The 21,596-nt window shown below is 38.0% G+C and overlaps 1 non-coding gene across 1 annotated transcript; it reads left to right on the top strand.

The window, feature by feature from the left end:
* Positions 1-480: 480 nt before the first annotated feature.
* Positions 481-587, top strand: LOC129406195 (U6 spliceosomal RNA). The gene has a single exon (XR_008630858.1). It is a non-coding gene; the product is annotated as a U6 spliceosomal RNA (small nuclear RNA).
* The last annotated feature ends 21,009 nt before the right edge of the window (positions 588-21,596 follow it).

Genomic DNA, 21,596 nt, shown 5'->3' with positions numbered 1-21,596 from the left:
TTACTCCTGTATCTGTGCTCCTCACAGGTCATTCCTAGTATGGCTAAGCAATGCTGGAGATCAAATCCAGTTCAGCTGCTTGCCAGGCAAATGCCGTATCTGCTCTAGTCTCACTCCAGCCTCTTTTACTTACTAGCGTCATTGTCCTGCTCTTACTTATGATAATTAAATGACATTTAGTGTCTCTTACAGAATTCCATCATTCAAACATTAAAGCTCTTGAGAGTATTTTATTTTTTATCAACATTGGTACTATTTTATTTAATGCATTTTTAGTTGTTTAGAAAGAGAGCAAGTTATGGGCCTTCCTAGGAATAATTAATAGAAGGGATATTCTATATTCTATATGTGGAAGGGGAGAAGATCGATATTCAATTTCATAAACTCATTTCAGCATTCATATCTCTCTGAAATTTGGAACATTTTTCTTTACATTAAGGAAATTTTTTTGCATTTCAATTTTATGTTAAAAGATCTTCTGTGCTCACATCGGCAGCACATATACTAAAATTGGAACGATGCAGAGGAGATTAGCATGGGCCCTGTGCAAGGATGACACACAAATTCGTGAAGCATTCCATATTTTTTTATTAAAATACCAGAATTCCAAATAATAATAGTGGATTTTCTGTCGAAATTTGAATGTAATCAAAGTAAAGAGAGAGTAAAGTGAAAATCATCTGCCACACAGGCAGGGTCGGCGGGAGGTGGGGAAAGGTAGATGGGGGGTATACCAAGGCTCTTGGTGGTGGAACATGTGAACTGGTGAAGGGATGGGTGTTTGATCATTGTATGACTGAGACTTAAACCTGAAAGCTTTGTAACAATTCTCACGGTGATTCAATAATAAATAAATAAAGAAAGAAAGAAAGAAAGAAAGAAAGCATATGATGAGTTTGGAGAAATAAATAAATAAATAAAAGATCTTCTGTACTTATGCTCCTATAAATAAATTAGAATCCTCTACAATAGTCCATTCTTCTTTGTCTGACACTCTGTTCTTTCACATTGTTAAAGTAAGTTTTATCACATTTAATTAGCTAAATCTTATAGTTCTGTTGAAATGTAATATTCTATCTCATCAGATATCACAGTATCCCCATGGATCATTAGACTCTAGTCATTATAGTAATGGGTGTAGGCATCATTTTATAAGTTATCTGAGTCACGGTCTTTAAGAAAGAGAAGTTGAATCTTCTCAGGAAAGACCCAGTGACTAGGAAGTTCAAGTCTCAGGTTCATCTGCTTCTTCTCAGATATTCAGATTTCAAGAATCTGTGACCCATTCTTTTCCAGAGGTTACCCTGACTTATACAAAGAAGACTGTTAGTCTGTAATATTAAATGTTATTGCTTAATTAGATTTTACATCCAATTTTAAGCAGTGTCTTAATGTTTCTCATGAAAAACATTAAGAAACAAAAGATTTTTAGAACTGTCATGACAAACTCTTTCTTTTATGAACAAGAATATAGAAAAATCCACATGGAGTTTATTTTTTCTGGTCATTTCTCTAGCAGACATACATAAATAGATATGGTTTTGTCCACAGTTTTGTTGTTACAACTATTAATATTGGTGAAATACAGGAACTCCAGGTTTTCCAAGACACAGTTGATAGAGCATTTGCCTTGCATATGACTAACCTGGGTTCAATTCCTCCGTCCCTCTCAGAGAGCCCGGCAAGCTACCAACAGTATCCCACCCTCAGGGCAGAGCCTGGCAAGCTACCCATGGCATATTCTACGTGCCAAAAACAGTAACAAGTCTCACAGTGGAGACATTACTGGTGTCCTCTTGAGCAAATAGATGAACAACAGGATGACAGTGCTACAGTGCTACAGTGCTTGCTATTACATACCTTATTTTATCCTACTGAAGTGTTATTTAGTGAATATTATTTTCATTATTTGCCAGAGATGATCAATATTTTTAAATGTTAGTAAGTTTTTAGTTAATAAGAATTTTGCCATAACATTTAAGGCCAGTAGCATAGTCAGTTCTGGAAATCTTCATCTTTGAGAATCTATGTTCTTACCTCATTCATAATGCCCATTGCTGAGTCAATTAGGTGCAATTAGGAAAAAGAAATAACTACCAGAAGTTTCAAAACACAGGCTTAGCACTGAAAGTTGGATATGTAAGTATTAAAAGATTTGCAAACAAAAAACAATTTAGATCACCCAAACAAAAATTATAGGAAGCCAGAGCCATTCTACCCTCTCCAGACCTTAGAGGGTAGAATAGGTTAATCTGACAGGGTTTGAGGCCAGGACCACACAGAAAAGGCTTTGAGATCTCTTAGGAGCTTACACATCTGACTTCCACTAACATCTCTATGAGTGATCCTGTTGCTGATGTCTAGATCAACTGTTGCTGTTGAGATGAATTGTCACTGCACTGGCAGGATAGGTAGTAACAGCAAATAGACAGAATTAAGTCCTTTCTTCTCCACAGCTTCTGCCTTGTAATATGACTCCAGTGCCTCCTACTGACAGATTAAGCATGAGCCAGCTGGCAAGGAGTCTGAAAATTCTAATGTACAGATTCCCAGTTCAAGCATTATGGAACATAATAATAAAAGTTGGTTTGGAGCAGAGCGATAATCAGTACATAACTAGCACTCAGGCATTTGACAAAGGTGTTATAGAAACAGTGATTTTTTTTTTTAAAACTTCTACCTAAAAGATGAGAAGGAGTTATGCCAAGAGGTGGGAGAAATATTTCAGTCAGAGGGAATGACATATGCAAAAGCCTGAAAGAAGAAAGAATGCCAAATTTAGTCAACAAAGTTAAACTTCCAGCATGTTCTACATACAATCCCAGAAAATGATTGGTAGATATTACTAGTTAGGGGGTTAATATCATAATAATAGTTCTTAGGTTACTGGTGATATGTTCCTGATAATTACAGACCTTTTTCTTATCCCAAATTTGGATCCTTAATGTTTGTGATTTTATCTTTGCCTTATATTCTTACTACTTTATCTTTTTCAATATAGTGTTTCTTTTTTGGAATTAAGTACATTAAATAAAGCCTACAAAATTCTGGTTTTTAAAGCTTCTCTGTTTTTAATTTAGTGATTATTCTTTCTTTATCTTTATTTTTTTCTTCCTTTTTTTTTAAGGAATGGAGGGGTCCACACATCCAGCTTTGTTTTCCTGTCTCTGTGCTCAGGATGTCCACTGGTGGTGTTTGGAGAGCCACACTTGGTTCCAGGCATTAGAACCTGAGTTGGTCAATAAGCAAGGCAAGTGTTTTACCTCGCCTACTGTCTCTGGCCAGTGATTTATTTCTCATAATGATGTTCCATGAATAGTATGATACTATATAATTTCAAAGTTTTTAATCTACTTCTTTTTTCTCCTGGTAAGAATAGCTGTCTGATACGCTCATGCGATAAAAAAAGATTTTTGTTCTGAGATTCCAACTCAGAGCTTTCAAAGGACTATAATCATCACATACTTCAATGAAATCAAAGGTTGCATATGAAGGAGTAAGCCCCTGATTCAAGGGTCACATGTACTCCTGATCTGCCGACCTGAAGGCAGAAGGTAAGAGAAGCTAAGAATGTCCAGATGGAGTGCCCAGGTTAGACCACTTCATTTCATTACAAAGATTTCTGTTTTGCTTTTTTTAAAAATTTTTTTTTATTGAATCACCATGTGAAAAGTTACAAAGCTTTCAGGCTTAATTCTCAGTCATACCATGATCGAACACCCATCCCTTCACCAGTGCACATGTTCCACCACCAAGAACCCCAGTATACCTCCCATTCCGCCACCACCCCCCACCTGTGTGGATGATGATTTTCACTTTACTGAAATATTGATTACATCCAATATTTCAACAGGAAACTCACTATTTTTATTTGGAATTTTCTCCCAACACTCAGACCTGTCCAAAAGGCAGCATTTGATAATTTGTTTTCCGTTGCTGAGAATAAAGAGCATATGAGGTCGCACAGTTTTGGATTTCTGGTATTTTAGTAAATAAGTCCAGAGAAATTTCTGCCCGAAATTGCATCATTATAAGCTCGTACCTCTGTTTAGTGGGCCTTTATAAGATGGTGGTCGCCACGCTGCCACCGGGGAAAGGAAAATCCAAGAGAGAAAAACCTTTCCCCTCCCAGGGCAGCATGGGTTCACAGTCTAGAGACATTTCTGCAAGAAGCTGCTGGTGTTGAAAGTAGTTAGTTGGCCTCCGGGATCATGAGCATTCAGCAACGGAGGGACCACTCGTGTGCCTCAAATTTGTGTTTAATAGACATCTGGAATGGCAACTTGTGCACCTATATTCTATGGCTAGTGGCTCCATGAAAGCCATTTCTTTATCAACTCTCTTTTTTTTGGGGGGGGGGTCACACCTGGCGATGTACAGGGGTTACTCCTGGCTCTTCACTCAGGAATTACCCCTGGCGGTGCTCAGGGGACCATATGGGACCCTGGGATTAGAACCCGGGTCGGCCGCGTGCAAGGCAAACGCCCTACCCGCTGTGCTATCGCTCCAGCCCCATCTTTATCAACTCTCTTTGGATCTCATTGAAGCCTCAAATTCCTCAGTACTGGTTTGCGTCAAGTGACAAGTGCATGATACACGGCACATTAGCTGTAGAACGATGTGTCAATTTATGGGTTTATGGTTTTGTTTAATCATCCTTTATCACTAACTGTCAGAGATAAAGGCTTAATATGGTTTTATGATTTCCTAGTGAATCTTTCTCCCTCTTTTACTTTAGGAGCCAGAAAAAGAAAATAACATTTCTTTACTTTTTTCTTTCCTTCATTTATTTTTTCTTATTTTAGTGGTGTATGCTGTAGTAGTGTTTAATTAATAAGGATAGTTTTCAACTCTGATGCTTTCTGTTCTTATTCGTTAGAAACTAAGGCACTCAACCACCTAATTTTCACTTTTATCATAAACAAGAACAAGAAACTCAATTTAAAAACTTAAAAATCCATCAGGCCTATTCTGAGGTACGTATTTTGTTAAAGAAAAGATTGTAACAAGACTTGGAGAAAAAACTAAGAACAAATATTTTAGGCTGATTTGGATAGAGAATTTGGTGACAGTGTCCATCTCCTGTAGAATGTATAATCGATTATATCTGTTCATTGAATACTAATTAGTAGATGTAAAAATTTGTTCATTTGAGTGAAGAAAAATCACAAAAATAATTTTGTTCTGATGAATGTCTTTCTATATCTGAAATGTCATTCTATATCTGAATGTCATTCTTTCTGTATATGAAATTCAAGTTCCACAGGTGTCGACAAGCATTTATTAGTAATAGGTACAAATGGATAATTGTTTAAATAGCATTCAAAACAAAATTCTTTGTATTGTGTTCAATACCAATAAAAATGTATTCAAAGTGAAAAATCTATTATTAATTTCACATTGAAAAGAGTGGCATTGAACCAAGTTCCTATAGAACTAGTATTAGCAGCATTAGTGTCAATACCTTACCATCACTCCTCTTTACCTGTCTCTCATCTGTCCATATTAGTCTAAATCAGAGCATAGATATTGGGTTATAATCCCATAGGAGAATACCAGGGTTCGTCTTTTTCTCTTCTCCATAGGAAAGAGAGGGGTTTGTTTTGTACCCAGACAGGTGAATAGCACTTGAAAAGATGCACTCACACATTGGGTATATCTGAAGTTGTGAGTAACATCTGAATTACAGGCTGAATATTTATATTTGCTCATGCAGTTTATCCCATAATCTTTCCATGTGCCTATTTGAATACACATGTAGAAAAAGTGATGAGTAGGGAGAATAATATTAGGAAATGTATACATCTACTGTGTAGTCCATAAAGGATGCTGATAATGATCCTTTCATGGACCAGGTAGGCTCACCAAAAAGAACCAGGCTTCATCCTGTGTTTCCAGAACAAGAGATTACTGAATTTATCACTAAATGAAGTGGATAAGATGAAGTTAAACTGGGTACATTATCTACAAGGAACTGGTTATGTTCTTTGGGTATCCTGAAGAAACCACACATACTACCCCGTGTAAGCAAGACCTTGAACGTTCATAACAGAGAGTATACAGGAGGCACAGCAGAGCCACAGTGAAGCAGGAACATTTGTCCCCTTTCCACCCACATGCCCCAGGAATCCAGGAGGGTGAAGGAGAAGTAACCCAAAACAGGGAGGAAAGAAGATGGAGAAGTGAAAGAACTGGTACTGGTCATGAACATGAAACATTAAGCATCAGAATAGAGTATTAAACTATGTTGAAGGTTACATTTCAGATTCTACTTAGTTAACTCATCATTTTCCACCTAATTTTTATACAATTTGTCATAAAACTCTTAATTCTACCTGAAATATCACTAAGGGGAAAAATCATCTAATTTGATGTAATACATTGAGGAGCAAAGGTTGGAGGTAAAAAAAACAAACCCACTTCTCATACCTGTACCCCATTGAGTCAGACCATTCACTACACCCAGGAAGAACTATGTCATCTGACTACTGCGCATTTCTCTGGCTTTTTCTTCTCCCTGAATGCCTGATTCAGATCACTTTTAGATCCACTGGCACTAAGTTTGCTCCCACAACAGCGAGAGAGGACTTTCTGTTCTCTCTGCCCGAAATGTTCTTTCCTAAATCTTAACCAGATGTCTTCCAGTCTTCCCTGACTCCACTCAAATATCCCTTTCTCAGAGAGGCACCTGACTGTCAAGTCTTAACAGTACTCTCTTCTCCTTAGGAGTTTTATCCTAAACTTATCCCATTATCATGTTTCTCTCTTCTCTTCTCTCTCTTTCATGTCAATTATCACTCTCTAATGATTTCACTTACTAACTTTTTACTTACTGGCTTCTGGTTCATCCTGTTGTATTTCCATATTCATTGTCTAGAATTCAATCAAGAGTATTATTAATACGTGAACGAAACCAACATCAGCAATTCAATGAGAGACTTGAGGTTACTAGTAAACAGTAATTATTGCCATGTCACTCTTTCCTAAATGTAAACGGGTAGCTAAAGCTGGAAATTAATTTAGTCTCTATCCCAAGGCCTTGTGTTTTAGAAAAACAGATGCTTCAGTCAGCTGTTTTCCTTGTGGCAAAATCATTTCCATTAGAAAGCCAAATGAAACAATGCTATTTCCTTTTTATCTAGTGCTTTAAACATTTGCTCTTAAAAAAAAAACTCTTTAAAGTCAGCATTATGACTTTTTAGATTCAGAATTTAAGGCTTCCAATAGAAATGATGTGGCAGCATTGCATCAGGTCTGTTTTACTCTGAAGCCCATGGTACCCTGGAATATCATACTACTTTTCGCTTTAAAGCACCCTGGCCACTAGCATTATCATATACAGCACTACTGATGACATTTTGGAATTTATATGCCTCTCATTCACTGTTGTTGTCGTGTTTTTAAAGTAACTTTAACTATGGAATCAGGGGGTTATTTTAACAAAGTCTTGCATTCATTTGTCTCATATTATTTTGAATATATTGTTTGAACAGAACCCCAAAGTCCAAAGAATAAAGGCTGTTAATATTCTTCACTGATAGTTTTGATATGATGATTGTCTATGCAAGTGGCTTACTAGAAAATGTTCCCAGGAGAAACTGCTAAGAGTGTCTGGGATGAATACCAGAAGCTGGGGGTTAACATCAGGCCAAGTCCCAAAAGATTTAGTGGTTTCTGCAGGGGCCTTGCTCAGAGGAAGCCACATCTCAGTAAGAGAAGGCCCTCTGTACCCACTGCAGTCATTGGCTAGAGGAGGGAGGTGAAGAGATGCTACTATAAGCTCACTCTCTGGCTCTACTCCAGTAGCTCTGCTGTGCCAGGACCCAAGGACAGCCAGTGAAAGACAGTGCTGTACAGATTTGGAGGCAGCACCCCAAACCCAAGGAAACATAAGCAGAAACAGTGGGGAATCTGGGTAAAGCACCTACTAGTGCCCATTATAATGATCCTGTCTTATTTTAAAGGATAATTAAGTGAATTACTCTTGTACAAGATTAAATCGATGGTTTATTTTTTTTAGCCATGTCTAGGCTATTTAAGCTCTAGTGATAATTCATCTCAGCTGGGTATTTCAAAATGAAGATGTAGGGTGACAGAGTGGTTGCCAAGTTGGCCTTCGATGGAAATGGCATATGGTTTTAGTTAGACATAAGGTCTGACGGAGCAAGACACAGAAAATGCAACATCACCAATTTACAAGTGCTGACTGCTCTCTGGGTCTTTGTTTCCTAGCCCTAAACCTCTATTCATAGTCTATATCAAAGCAGTGCTCTTAAGATAATCTAAGATCTCTCTCTCTCTCTCTAGTCACTTTATAGCTTGGAATGTTTCATCACTCAGAGCTCAGCTTCATTTCTGTTCCACAGTTTTCTGGTCCTCACCAGTAATATTCCCTTTAACGTGCTGGCAACACCTTTGTCCCTGTTATTCTCTAAGTCTTTACCTCTTGTGTCCGGTGTGTTGGATTTGGGTTATTTCACAATAATCTGCAAAGGCACCTGTAGGATACCATTGGTTTGTCCTTTCTGTCTTGCCACAGAGAGCTTAGGTTTATTGGGTTACTCCCATCACAGTGCTCCCATTCCTCTGTGTTTATTTGTAAACTCTTTCTTTTGTTCTCTGCTTCCCCAACTGGTCAATCACCTTTATCTCCAAATCAGACTGTGTAAACTTGTAAGTATTACTTTTCTGTTCTCCTTAGATCCTTTGCATAGTTAATTCAGAGCACTGTCGTTTTTGTATAGACACAGGAAGACAGTTAATGGTATGCTTTTGTAACTTGGGAGTTAATTGACTTTGAATAATATTCACTCCTGGGCATCTGTTCTCTCAACTTAAGGCTCAGTTGCCCTTAGTTCCTAGCACCCCAAAAGCAGGGTCCCGACAAGGGACTGGATGGACCCAGAGCAAGCTGTGAGCTACCCTGGTATTAAAGTGGGCCAGGCCAAAGCACTATGATACTTAACAATAAGTTAAGAGCATGGTCATGGACAAATTCTGTTATGATCCAAAAAGTAACAATGAGATTAAGACCCTGCTAGGGTTAGGAAAGATTAATCTGGGCTGAGCACTGTAGTCTGAGATCTATAGCAAGATGTCCCCAAGTGACATCTTAAGCTTAATGTATCTCTTACTGTGTCCATACAAAATGACTAATATTAAGAAGTAGACTTAAGATGTTAATTAAGTTATTGGACTAAGGAAAAGAGAAAATCCCCTAGGTGGTATTTCTGCCCTTGAGCCTGATCTCCTGGATGCAGGGGATCAGGATGGGCTTTGATATGTTAATTGTGCTACCCAACCTAGGTGAGTGGTTGCTACCCCCAATGCTGAGAGATAGAGACAAGAGACAGACCAAGGTGGCAAGTGGGAGCACAGAGAGACTAGCAAGGGGTCAGGAGGAGATGGAAATGAGGGGCTTAGTGAGATTGGAACAGTCTCATGGGGAGAATGGAATAAATGACAACTGATCACCAACCAGCCTGGACATCATTTCCTCCTTTGTCCACTCATGGCATAGGCCTTCTCAGGTGGGGAAGCAACATGAGACCACCAAATATAGGTGACTAGAGAGAGCTGAGGGATTTCTAGTCATTCCTTGATTACACAGGCACCCACATTAAAACAAAATGATAGGACAAGGCCCATAGTCATGCCCACAAAAGGCTCCTCTGGCTCCTTAACAGCCATGATCCCAGGGGCGCACAAACCAATCTCAGAACCCAGCAGCTTTTGGCAGAAATGCATCTGAACTGAGCATTAAGCTACAGCACTGTGCCACCCCAGATGGGGAAGGTTGTTTGTCCCTTCTTCCCTTTCCCTCCGGCAGTGCGGTGGCCGCCACCTATTCAGAACCTATTGGACAGCTAGGCATGAGACTGCAGTGATGAGACTGGGGCCTCATAGGGTGGGGGAGGGAACTGGCCCCTCGCCCCCTCCAGACTTATTACTAAAATATCAGAAGTCCAAAATAGCGTGGTGGCAAAGCGGCTCCGCAACATCATATGCTCTTCATAACCGGCAATATAAAACAAATTATCTAATGATGCTTTTTCAGCAGGCCTGATTGTTGAGGAAAATTCCAAATACTAATGGTGAGTTTTTTGTCAAAATATTGAATGTGATCAAAGTGGAGCGAGAGTAAAGTGGAAATCATCTTCCACACAGGGATGGGGGCTATATTGGAGTTCTTGGTGGTGGAAAATGTGCACTGGTGAAAGGATGTCTGTTTGATCATGGTATGACCGAGACTTAAATTGGAAAGCTTTATAACTGTTCTCATGGTGATTCAGTAAATAAATAAATAAATAAAATAAAGCAAAATGATAGCAAAGCCAGTGCCTTCTTCATTAGTTATAAGTGTTGACTCAGTTTTATGCTTTGTTAACTTTTAGGTTTCTCGGTGGTGAACAGACCCTGGGCCATTTTGTCCTACTTTTGAAGAAGGCTTTACAAAATCTATAGACATTTTATAAAGACAAAATTATAAATATTATCCAGCATTATTATTGAAGTATAATTTTTATTCATTAGGAATGAAATACTAACATGTTCCAACACCCTAATATTTGGCATGTATTACTTTCTTCCATTTATTGGGGAAATGAATGAACGAATGCTTATAGTTCTTAGCACTGTAGCATTGTCATCCCATTGCTCATCTACTTGCTTGAGCAGGCACCAGTAATGTCTCTATTGTGAGACTTGTTATTACTGTTTTCAGCATATCAAATACGCCATGGGTAGCTTGCCAGACTCTGCCATGCGGGTGGGATACTCTTGGTAGCTTGCCGGGCTCTCTGAGAGGGACGGAGGAATTGAACCCAGGTCAGCCATGTGCAAGGCAAATGCCCTACCTGCTGTACTATAGGATAGTTCTTATAGAACTATAAAATTTAAAGCACATTTCAATATCGCAAATACAAAAATTAATACAGTAAACTATGATACTTCATGATAGTAATTTAATGATACTTTTTTTATTTAAAAAAATCTGCTTTTAGCCTGAGTACTGCACTATTGTTATAGTTCAAAGTTGTTTGATTTAAGCTTTGTTTTTAAAAATCATATAATGACTTAATTCTGTTCCAGCCTTTTCTCCTGAAAATTATTCATTTAAGCAGTATTCTTTGACCTTTAGTAACAATGCCTTAATTTTTATGTAGATATGTCCTTGATGTTCTTGTAAATGTTTGACTATCAACTAATTAAAAACATACACATATTCATATGAGTGTATATATATATGCATCTATATTCATAAGCTTGTTGTAAAGTTCACTAATATAAAGAATGTACACTACATATTCTTTTGTTTGTTTGGGACCACACCCATCAGTGCTCAGGGCTTATTCCTGGTTCTGTGCTCATGGATCCCTCCTGGCAGTGCTCAGGGAACCATCAGGATGCCAAGGATCAAACATGGGTTGTCCATGTGCAAGGCAAATGCCCTGTTCACTGGACTATCTCTCCAACCTCTAGTATACATTCTTTCTTAGAAATTTTATGTAGAAAATTGATTTCACAGAATACCTTAAAGAGCTTTTGTTGATTTTCAGAGAATTTCTGTATCTTATACTATGTTTAAAATTAACAAACACATATAGCTTTTAATGATAGGTCATTTACGTTAACATAAATTAGAAGTTAAGTGATGAAGATGTATATTAGAACATAACTTTTGCATCAATTTTATGAGCAGCTTCTTGAATACTGAATATGTTTTGTTTAAATCAGTGTTAAAGATATATCACATTGGGGCTGGAGCGATAGCACAGCGGGTAGGGAGTTTGCCTTGCACGCGGCCGACCCAGGTTCGATTCTCAGCATTCCATATGGTCCCCTGAGCACTGTCCTGAGTGCAGAGCCAGGAGTGATTCCTGTGCATCACTGGGTGTGACCCCCCCCAAAAAAAAGATGTATCACACTTAGAAATTTGATCTTCATTATTAACATTTTAACTATTTTCACTTTGATATAGAGAGTAACCTAAATTCAGATTTTATAGTGTTTGCTAATCTCATGGTGTTAAAATCCTAAAACAGCTGTTTCAATATGATAAAAAAAGAGAAAAAGAGCACTAGCAGAAATGATATGGTATTTCTATTGTACAAAGGCAATAGCTGTAAATAACCTAAGAGGAGCAGAAATAATAGCAAAATAATTAGGATATTATGAACTTTGAGTGTTTATTTGATTATTACCTTATGTATTTTGTGTTTTTATTTTGAATGATGAATGCATTATTTACAACTAGCTGTTGTATACCACTGTTTATACCTCTCACAACTAGTCCTTGCTAATTAAAGTAATATTCAGATGCCAAAGAGCTTATAAATGCAAAGAAGAGCAATAAAATTGTGTCAGCGCTGCATTATATAGTGGTTACTTAGAAGATCGGCAATGTTCTTGTTAATTAATTTCTTGGAATTTGGAAATTCTCATGTGGAACTCTGGAATCCCATGAAATAAGATATGGGAATGCCAGGACTCTGTGACTTCTTCCTGGGTCGGTACTGACTTTTCCTCCAGAGAGCAGAGAAGTGCTTCAGGGAACTCATAGGAATGGGGTGCAACACCATCTCCTTCTTAATGCAGTTGAGAAAGAGAGAGAAAGAGAGAGAGAGAGAGAGAGAGAGAGAGAGAGAGAGAGAGAGAGATCTTTCTAAAGTAGAGGAAGCCATTTTGAGGTCACCTGGTAATCTCTTTTGCATCTTAATCAGTGAGATAATATGTAACTCTTGAAGACTTAGAAGTCTGCAAACCCAGGTGTAACTTGAAAATGGCTTACTTTATGAGCTATGCTCAGTTTGACATTTTGTTAAGGTCTGATTTAGACAAGTGAGCTAAGTCATTGCTTTAAAAAGTGTCTACATTCTAGAGCAGTAAGCCTCTTTTTCATGAAAAATTATAACCATTCTTTTTGCAAAGTATAAAGAAGAAATTGAGGTGAGAATAGATATTTTGGAGTCTGGTCAATTTGGGGACCATGGAAATTGACAATAATAGCTAAGAGTTCAATTTATGATAGATTTGTATGTGATATATTGTAGTGAAGATCTTTTTCATGGAACAAGTTGTATCATAGATCCATAGATGATTGCCCATTATAAAGAAATATTATAAATATATCTATGTTTAGTAGTTTATATTGGAAGATTTAATCATCTGGATATTTACTCTGAATTCATACATTATTTGCTTTATCTAAATCATGTGTAGATTTTTGGGCATCTAATTTTATATAGTTCACCGTTTGGTAATTTCCACTGCATCAGAACTCCCTCACAGTGTTTGAACATCTTTGGAAATATAATCAAATTTTTAAATGCCATTTTATTAATACTTTGATTATTTTTAATGTATCAAATTTAGAGAGGATATTGTTAAAGTAAGCTTATTAGAGCAAATCAGTGTCCAGTTAGAGTTACAAGGAGACTGGAACTTACTTCTTTTACCTTGAACATATTTGCTGAGCCATCTCACATGGTTCACTCTTTTATGTTCTTCAAGTCTTTCCTTTAATGTCACCATTTGAATCTCCATGCCCACTAAAAATGTATGCCCCAGATGATCACCAGAAGAACCATATCGCAGTTACAATCGCAAGAGTTTTCAGCCCTGTCCTTTATTCTCCAATGAAGGGAGGAGCTGGAAATGAATAGACTAGTCATACGTATGTGTTACATCTCCATGAAAATCTCAATAGGTCGAGTTGGTGGACATGTGGAGGTGCCATGTCCCAAGAGGCCATGGAAGCTCAGTATCTCTTCATATAATATTCTGTAAACATCACTAACACCTGTATTTTTTTCTGTATCTTTTATCATATTTTTGTAACTGGTAAAAAAGCAAAAATAAATGTGTACACCCAGTACTTTCTGTCCCTCTTTCTTGGATGATTTTTTTTTCACTTTAGTATTTTTTGTTACCAAATTTACTGTCTCTTTATTTTTCTCTTATGTCTAAACACTTAAACATGAAAAAGTTATTTTTAATAATTTTTAAATTCTTTAGTTTTTATAATTCTATAATTACAGAATAAGTTTTATATTATTTTTACTTAATAATGTAATTTGTCCATATTTGAAAAAATAAGATCTACTTCAGTTTTTAATTTTTCTCCCCTACATACATATATATATACATATATATTATGGCAGAGCCTGGCAAGCTACCCATGGTGTACTCGATATGCCAAAAAGAGTAACAATGACAGTTCTCATTCCCCTGAGAGAGCCCTCAATATGCCATCGGGCTACGCAAGCATGCGATAGGGATGAATGGAGACATTACTGGCACCCGCTCGAGCAAATCAATGAACAACGGGATGACAATGATACAGTAATACATATATAATATTATTTATTTATTCCCTTACTAATAGACATCCTCAACCCTCACCCCCACTAAAAAACATTTCAGCTTCATCTTACAGATGTTTATGAGAGTATCTATAAGAACTATAATAGCTGGTCCATGGAATGTTATTTTAATTGTCTAATTTCCACTTAAAAATCACTTCAAATCGTCATTTATTATTTTTTCAGTTTTATTAAGATGGTCACAAATTGCTCTGTGAACAAATATTGTGAAGTGGTTACCACAGTTAGATTAGGTGACACATCAATCACATCACTTACTTTTCTTTGGATGATAAGATGTACTCTCTTGGCAGTTTTCAAGTATACAATATAGGGTCACTAATTATAGCCACCATGTTATATATTAGATTCTCAGAACTTACTGATTTTACAAATGGAAGTTTGTATCCTTTGATCATAATCACCTATTTCCCTCCCACTTCTTCTCTCCTCGTCACTTCTACTCTTGCTCATCCTAACAACCACCAATCTTCTCTCTGTATCTATGAGTTTGTCTTTTTTTTTTTTGCTTTTTGGGTCACACCCAGCGATGCTCAGGGGTTATTCCTGGCTTTGCACTCAGGAATTACTCCTGGCGGTGCTTGGGGGACCATATGGGATGCCGGGGATCGAACCCGGGTCGGCCGCGTGCAAGGCAAACGCCCTACCCGCTGTGCTATCGCTCCGGCCCCAAGAGTTTGTCTTTTTTAGATTCCACATATAAGTGAGATCATGCAAGATTTTTTTTGCTGTGATATACTTCACTTAACATAAATCACTGCAGAATTCCTCATCTGGCTGAAAACAGAATGAATGATGGACATTTATTTCCAAGCGGACATAAGCTACTTGAATGTCAGAATTTCTTTTTTTTTTTTTTTCAGAAACCTTCTTACTGTTTTCTACCATGGCTGTACCAATTTCATATGCATCAATAGTATAGAGGGGTTCCCTTTTCACCACATCCTTGTGATCACGTCACCTCTTTCCTTTCTATAATAGCAGTTCTAACACGTGCAAGTTTGTGGTACCTTTTCCTAATGATTATTAATGTGCACATTTTCTTGGATTGTTTGTTATGTAACTATTGAGTTATATGACTTCCTTATATGTTTTTAATATGAGCCCACTATCAGATAATCTTGTTTTTAAATATTTTCTTCCATTTCATAAATGGGCTGTTAATTGTTTCTTTTGCTGTGTGTAGACACATTTTAGTTTTATTTACTCCCACTTACCCAAATTTTTGCTTTTATTGCTGGTACTTTTAATATCATTGCACAGCTGGATTTCAAGATCAGTGTTAGGGAATTTTTAAAAAATGTTTTCTCTGAAACCAGCCTCACATGCTGAGGGAAAAGGCAGCTCAGATAGAGAAGTGAACACCAAGTAAAGGATGTTGGGAGGACCCATTCGGGTTGAAAGATGCATGCCGAAAGTAGACCATAGACCGAACACGATGGCCACTCAATACCTCTACTGCAAACCACAACACCCAAAAGGAGAGAGAATAAAAAGGAATACCCTGCCGCTGAGACGGGGTGGGGATGGTGGGAGGGATGCTGGGTACACTGGTGGGGGAGAATGGCCACTGATGGAGGGATGGGTAAATGATCATTGTATGACTGTAAGGCAAACATGAAAGTTCATAAGTTTGTAATGTTATCCCATGGTGATTCACTGTCACTGTCACTGTCATCCCGTTGCTCATCGATTTGCTCGAGCAGGCAAAAGATAGGGCCAGACTGTGACTCCAAAGAGACTTTGTGAGAGAGATTCTGAGAGTTTAGGGATTGTTCTGCACCTACACATGTGTTAAAATTCACAGAACTCTCTGCATCTCAAAGTTAAACTTTTGAGTTTTGAGTTACTGTAAATTTAAACTTAATTTAATGTAATTGTTTTAAGAAATTGAGGAATTGGCATTCTCTAGAAGAGATAGTCACTTTGCCTAGAATAGATAACAACTATTTAATGAATAAAAATGAAATTCTTTTTTATGATTACTGTGGGCTGGAGCAATAGCACAGTGGGTAGGGCATTCGCCTTGCACGTGGCCGACCTGGGTTCAATTCCTCCGCCCCTCTTGGGGAGCCCAGCATGCTACCGAGAGTATCTCGCCCGCAAGGCAGAGCCAGCTGAGCCTTGCAAGCTACCTGTGGCGTATTCGATATGCCAAAAATAGTTAACAAGTATCACAATGGAGACATTACTGGTGTCTGCTCGAGCAAATCAATGAGCAACAAGATAACAATGATACAGTGATACAGTGCTGATTACTGTGACTTCATAGTATAATTTAAAGTTGAGGAAAGAAAAGCTCTTGGTCTGTGCCTTTTTAAAATGTCATGATTTTTGTAAAGGAACTGCATTGAATCTGTGTATTGCTTTGGGTAGGATTGTCATTTTGACAGAATTAATCCTTTCAATGAATGAACAGGGGATGTATTGCCCCTTCCTTGTGTCTTCTGTTGTTTGCTTTAGTAATGAAATCCAGTTTGCTTTATACAAATCTTCCGCCTCATTTGTTAAATGTTTGAATTTTAGAGGAATAATTATGAATGGGATTATTACTTTTGTTTCCTTCTCTTCTATTTTGTTGTTTGCATTAGGAATGCCATTGATTTCTGTGCGTTGATTTTGTAGTTTTCTGCATTACTGTATAAGTTTCTGGGTGATTCACTAATTAAAAAAAAGAAAGACAGAAAATAAAATATCTTCTTCTGGAAGCTTTATAGCTTCAGGTCATATATTGCATTATTTAACCCATTTTTGGTTACCTTTTGTGAATGATGTAAGATATGGCGTTCAGCTTCATCCTTTGACATGAAAATGTCCTATTTTCTCAATAATATTTATTGAAAGTTATTTCTCCCTTTATATACTTGTTAACTGTATATTATGGGCTTGTTCCTGGACTCTCAACTGTTTTTTGGCCTGTATGTTTGTTTTTATGTGGGTGTCAACATTTTAATTACTGTAGCTTTGTAGTAATTAGGAGTCAGGAAGTATGATATCTCCACATATAGTTCTCAAAGTTGGGTTAGCTATTCAAGGTCTTTTGTTGTTCTGTATGGTTTTAGAATTTCTCTTTTCTTTCACAGGTGCTTTTGAATTAGAAATGTCATTGGAGCTATAAATGAATTTGAAGATTACGGGCCTTATGGACATTTTTATAATATTAATATTACTTAGTTGATGAGGAAACTAGAGGCCAGAGATTTTAGAGTTACATGTTCATACTAATAGAAGTAAGCAGTTTGTGTATAAAGATACACAGAAGGGTAGCAAAAAAGGGCTAAAGGTAACACAACAAAATTGATCCACACAATTGAGTTGATGGGGGAGGGATTGGAAGAGGAGCATTAAGGTCATTGGAGGAAGGAGGTGGGTTCATTAGTGATGGGTGTGGTGGTGAAATTATGCACAAGGAAAATCACCAATAACAGTATTGTGAATCACAGAATGTCAATAATAAAATTTTAATAAAATAATTTAATAATAAAAATAAATTATTTACAGCCTTATTGGAAAAAGGAAAATAGTTGGAATAGCTGTATTTAATGAAATATTACCACCACTATCATCCAGAAAATATTGTTACAGAAATAAAGAATTGAATCAATCAACATAATATTTTTTCTCTGCCAAAGAACTTGTACATTGTTTTATAAATACTTTAAAGCTCATATTTGATATCACTCATCACTGATTTATTGTAAATATCACTGATATAAATTTTGTTTTGATTTGGGGGGGGTCTTTGGTGGGAGTTGGGTTTTTGGTTTGTCTTGGTATGGTTTGATTTGGGGGTCACACCCAGCTGTGCTCGGGAATTACGCCTGGCTCTGCACTCACGAATTACTGCTAGTGGTGCTCAGGAGATTTATGAGATACTGGGATAAAAACCAGGTTGGCCATGTGTAAGGCAAATGTCCTGTCCACAGTACTATTGCTTCAGCCTCCATTAGAATAAAATTTAACTTGATAATATGTAGACTGCTATGCATAGATATTGTACTAAGAACAAAACTTTAAGAGGATTGGGATCTTAGAACACTATATACCTTATTATATTGTCAAAATAAATGATGAGAAAACTGAATTTAAAAGAGGCCAAGCAGCAGAGTCAGCCTTTGGAAGAAATGGCATCTTCTTGAGTGTTCCAAAAGCTGCTATACCTGCCTGCTTCACCAGTGTGATTTATAGTAAGCATCTGCCTTTAATCTAGAATTTTGATCGTATAGCTATGCAGAAAATGCCTATATGACCACCCCCCCTAGTGAAAATATCCTGGGATTGAATCTCTCATATATTTTCTTGGATTGAAATATGACAGCCATGTGCAGTAGTTCACTGCTTGAGCAGAGTAAGCCTTGTATTTCCTTCTCAAAGCATAGTAAATTCCACGCTGCTTCATGTCTCTGTCCATTACTGGTCTGCCTATTTAGATTTGCTATGTTATTTATGTAAGAAATCTTAGGCATGAAAACAACATAGCTATGATCCAAAGGATCATGGAAAAGCACCAAAAGGGAAGTAGTCATAGAGCTGCTGAAACAAGTAAGGTCCAAAATGCTGACATAGGTGTTGATACTACTAGTACAGTGCATTGCTGCCCATCACTAGGCTTAAATCTACAATTCCCACATTAAATTTTTATGTTAAAATTTCCACACTAGACTCCCTCATCAGGGTTTCCCAATACTGGTCTGCGCTCAGTGATTCAGAGTGATAGGGTACAATTGGCATGAGATTGGGCATATCTTGCTTGTTCAATTAAAGAAGGTAGATTTCCAGGGTAATGTTGACTAATATTTTTTTCCTTAAAAGGCATGAGCATTCCACTTAAATTTGGGAGCCTAGAAAATCTAGTCTAAATTTTCTTTTGAACAATTACAAAAGTATTGCTGATAGGACTCGGATGGCAGTCCTCCTAGAAATTTCAGTTCCAATATCTCATCTTGGGTCTATGCAATATGTACTTTGTAGATTATATGCATACAGACACTAGTAGTTAGAGAATATATCAATATGTCTAATATTTATCTTTTTTTCATACTCAAACCTCATGCATAAGTGAAGCCCTACAGAACCAGGTAAAGCAGAACTTTGTGAGCTTGGACTCCAGCCTCAACAAGACCCGGAAACAATATACTCTGTCTGACTTTTCCAATCTCAGGTGCCCCAAGGATCACACCCAGATGATCTACGCTACCGACACCAGATAAATACCTCATCGACCGACCTCCACTACCTCCACTACCCAGCCATCGCCACAATCCAGGCCACTTTCCAGACTTACCATAAGACACTTAATACCCATTTCCCATAATTTCTGCACCATATTTGATGGGGTTCAAATATAATGTGGACCATGAAAACACCTGTAAGGGTGATTGGAGGCTACCCTAAAAGTCTCATTCCCTCTCAGAGAGCCCAGCAAGCTACCGAGAGTACCCCGCCCACATGGCAGAACCTGGCAAGCTACCCATGGTGTATTCGATATGCCAAAAACAGTAACAACAATGGGCTCATTCGCCTGACACCGAAAGAGCCTCCAATACAGCAGGTTAAGAAGGATGAACAAGGAGAGGCTAATAAAATCTCAGGGAATAATTAGACTGCCAAAACGAAGAAGAAATAGAATGACTGTCTGTGCTTTCAAGGCACATACACTGGCATCAGAAGCATCCATTGAGAACCTGATGATGCAAGCATAGAAGACCAAGTACGACATCAATGGTCTGACCAAAACGAGAGGCATCCATCACATCATGCCATTTTTAACACTGAAGAACTGTTCCTCAGAACATGCGACAACAGAGGTGTCGGTGGCATTGGTGTCCTTGTCAACACAAATTTGGCCATGAGCATTGATTCATTTGAATGCCTAACAACCTGAATCGGATAATTACCCTTGAATAGATGTGGCTCACTGCTGGCAGTTTCTATATTCATCATCTATGCACCAACATCCAACTATGATTAAGAAACTGAGAAGTTCTACATGGAGCTGGAGAAGTTCGATAAAGGAGACCACACCTTCTACAAGATCATCCTGAATGATTTAAATGCCAAGATAGGACTGAGGTGTTCGCCTGAAGAACTCAACATTGACACCTATTGCCTAGAATGGAAAGAACAGGGTGAGAGACTGTCTGAATTCATCATGTTGACCAAGACCATCCATGGTAACTCACAGTTCCAGAAATCCTAATTGAAACATTGGACACGGGAGTCTCCCGGTGGACAGTTCCACAACAAAATTGACCACATCATATTCAATTGAAGGTTTTGCCTGACCGATGTTGTTGTTATCCCAAAATTTTAAACAGTATCAGACCACCGTCTTCTTCGTGCAAAATTCTACTTCACAGAGTGAAGAGAAAGGACTGCAAAGTTTACATTTAAGAAGAGAACTCCCAGAATGACCACTGACTGGGAACTCTTTGGCACTCTTGAGGCAACATGGGAAGATGCCGTTGTTGACAACATTGACAAGGAATACAATCAACTGGTTCAGCACTTCCAGGACTGTGCGAGAAATGCCAAGAGTGGAAAAGCCACAAACAGACACCTGTCTTCGGAAACTCTCGAGCTCATTCGCCAATGTAGTTTGGCATGAGCCTCAGGCAATCATAAGCTAATGTCAGAACTCACAAAGCTGTGCAGAGAAGTGATAAAGGAAGACCTCAAAGAGAGAAGAGCAGCAGTGTTGGCAATACGGCAGAAGCCGGGAAAAGTATCTGCAATGCTCGCCTGTCCTTTGCCAACTACAAGACCAAGATGACTTCCCTTTGACGTCCTGATGGATCTATCACATCTTCCAGAAGGGCCATGGAGAGGATTATTCATGACTTCTACTTGGATCTCTTCGACAACCATTTCCACCTGCCCACATGCCAAATTCCACAGGATGAATATGTCATTTCCAACGTCCTCCCTTGTGAAATCTGACACACCATTTTTTTGGCAAAGACGTATACAGTACCTGGTCCAGACAAGATCAGACCTGAACACCTAAAGAATCTGCCACCAGTACTCCTCAATACTCTGGCTTAGCTCTTCACATGCTACCTGTCCATGCAAGGTTCCATTCCAATGGAAAACCAGCAAGACCGTTTTGATGTACAAGAAAGGAGACATCCACAACATCGGCAACTATCACCCAATCTGCCTGTTGTCCGTTGTCTACAAATTGTTCAATCAAGTCATCCTGAGTAGAATAGG

Source organism: Sorex araneus, chromosome 6 (assembly GCF_027595985.1).
Source record: "Sorex araneus isolate mSorAra2 chromosome 6, mSorAra2.pri, whole genome shotgun sequence".
Lineage (NCBI taxonomy): Eukaryota > Metazoa > Chordata > Mammalia > Eulipotyphla > Soricidae > Sorex > Sorex araneus.
Note: the sequence above shows the minus strand (reverse complement) of the source record. Positions and strands in the feature narration are given on the sequence as shown.